Below are 2,739 nucleotides of genomic sequence, written 5' to 3' on the forward strand. Positions count from 1 at the left end.
AAGAGTTTAATTGGGGGCTGCTCTGAGCATCTTCCTTGTTGCAGTGTTTGCTTAGCTGGAGCACTGAAAACCCGTGCCCAGGAAAGCTTGTGTTAGAATCTGCTCTGCTTTGAGATTTGCTGTGCTCACAGCTCAAGGGATGCTGCAGAGACACCACCTCGGGTGGCTTCCAGAGTCTCTGCCATCATGGAAAGCCTGAATAACTGCCTAGAGACATAGAAAAGCTGGAGGTTCCTCACAAGTTCTGTGTCTCTTCAGTGCCTGAAGTTTGCAGAGTTCTGGGCAGAGATTCATGGTGAGATAAGGTCCCACTACCTCTATTGCATGCTGTGCTCTACAGACCACCAGCTGATGGTGGCCAGAGTGTTATGCTGAAGAAAGTGGATCAGATATTGCTCACTTAGTGGCCAGCCCCCTTGCTTTATATAGCCACACACCCTCCAGAGATCAGCATGCCGTTTGTCCCCTGTTACCAACACACAGCAAAGAAGGTGGCCAGTGACAAATGCATTACACAGATGTGTGGGGATGCTCTCAGGCTTATTATTATCTCATGGCTGGGTTATTATTCTGCTTCCTTGACAATTTCTTCTATTCCATTTCTGTCAGCATCTCTATTTGTCAGCCTGCTGCATTAATACATCTGCCTTTGTCTCCTTGCCCTTTATCAGCTACAGGATTTTGGTAAGAGAGGTAGGTTGGGTGGTTTCACATCACAATAGAGAAGCGTGCAGCTTCTCCACATCGCAGTGCCCAGGGAGACACGGGTCTGCTGGCTGAGCCAGGTCTAAGGGATGTATGTGGCTGTAACAGAGGGAACCTGCTGAGCCCTTTGTTGTCTCTGTACAAATGCCAGAAGCTGCTTTCTGTGTTGCTGAACGTATATAAACAGGGAGAAAAAAAAAAAAAGCAACCTGGAGAGATGAGCTGTGGGGAACTGGGGAGGTTTGCTCTGCAGGAAGCACCAGTAAGAAGCATTTAAGGGGAAGGCTCACACCAACAGTAACTAATGGGCCTGCTAGATGTCTTTCTTTTTTTGAGGCTCTCACACTAGTTTAATTGTTGAGATCTACGCACTGAATCAGCTCACAATCCCTTTACTCTGTTATCTGGCCTCTGTGCAGGGGGGTCAGAGGCTTTGAGGAAAGTTGGTGTGGGCACTAAAAAGTCACAGTCACTTTTTACTGTGCCTCTGCTTCTCTGTGTGGAAATGAAGTTAAGGAAACCCATGATTTTTCATCCAGTGAGGGTGTTTAAGGACTCAGGGACAGCCTTCATTGACAGGTTTGTTTATGTCCTTAGACCAGCATAGTTTATATCCTCAAACTGGTGACAACATTGCTGCTACTGCTGTGACATACATGACTCCAGTGTTTGTGGTGGGGGATTACTCTAATTTTTTTCCCTGTGTTTTAATGTTAGAAGTTTGCTTCTGCTCTGAAACAAGAAGAATTTAAACTCTAGGCATCTAGGTATGCAGCCAAAGCCCCACAGCCTCCCTCAAGCCTTCTCTATAACCCTGTAACTGTACCCTGGTGTCTCACAGGCCACCACCCTCAGACTGCTGTACTGTTTGAACATAAGCAGCAAAAAGCAAAGCAAAACTCCTAAAGTCTTCAGGGGGTTGGGAATGTGGCCAAGCAAAAGCCACTGACAGCCCTCCTCCATGAGGAGGGAGCAGGTAACCTTTGTGGGGTGTCTGTCTCCCACCAGCCTTCTGCCCACCAGCACCACGAGTGCTTGTTCACACAGCAGAGTCCCCACTCACCTTGCTGCCTGGTGGACAAGCTCCCTCTCCTCAGGGGCTGGGCTGTGGCACAGTGTCCTGGTTCCGTGTAAAAAGGGGTTCAGGGCAGGACCCACACGGAACAGAACTATGTACTCGCCTCTCCCCCCCCAGAGAGAGAGAGAGAGACTGGAAAAAAAAATGAAGTATATTGTTTAACAAGGAACAGAAAACGAAAAAGGGAGGTAAGGAAAATAATATATACAAAGATCAGGGGAAAATACAAAAAATAAAGTATACAAAACCCTCAGAAGTGGTTCCAAGGTCCCACGGAGTGAAAGGACAACTTCCCTCTCCGAGCTGCAGGGCAGGAGTGAAATTAGCACCCACTCCCTGCCTCTTATCAGAGTGTGTGTGGGAAGGGGAAGGAATACAATGGTTTCACCCCCACCCGGGGTCCTCCCAGTTGCTGGAAGGTCACGCCCCCATTCCAAGCCTCAAACCACAACACACAGGAATGCAGAGATCTGTACTGGAGCCCAGCCGCTGTGCGACGGGAGGCAGTGACAGCCATAAGGGTCAGAGACAGAGCTGCTACTTGATCAATGACAACAGGAGCACCCTAAGAGATAAAGCTGTTTCCTTTACCTGGCATCCATTCTGGGACTTTCTGCTGCAGAGCTTGAATGAACTGAACGAGGATGTTATTGCTAATTAGTGTGTGTGAGCGCAGCCCCGTGCTGGAGGCTGCTGCTAAGTGGCCTGTCTCACCAGCTGCCTCTCCAGCCTCTTGCTGGAGTTTCCTTCTCCCTGGGAGCCTGTGTCAAGCAGAGCCAGGGCAGCTGCCACCAGGGAAGGTGATTTCAAAAGTAACAATTGACCTTCCTCATTGTAAAGGGTTCATATACATTAGACTGTGTGAGGTGTGCTGGTGCAATTTGCCCTGTTGAAAAAATATAAACTCTTCTTACCTGAGCGTGGTGCATGTAAATAGCATCTTTCCTTTGAAATAT

This window comes from Merops nubicus, unplaced genomic scaffold (genome assembly GCF_000691845.1).
Source record: "Merops nubicus isolate BGI_N331 unplaced genomic scaffold, ASM69184v1 scaffold10886, whole genome shotgun sequence".
In the NCBI taxonomy this organism is placed as follows: Eukaryota; Metazoa; Chordata; class Aves; order Coraciiformes; family Meropidae; genus Merops; species Merops nubicus.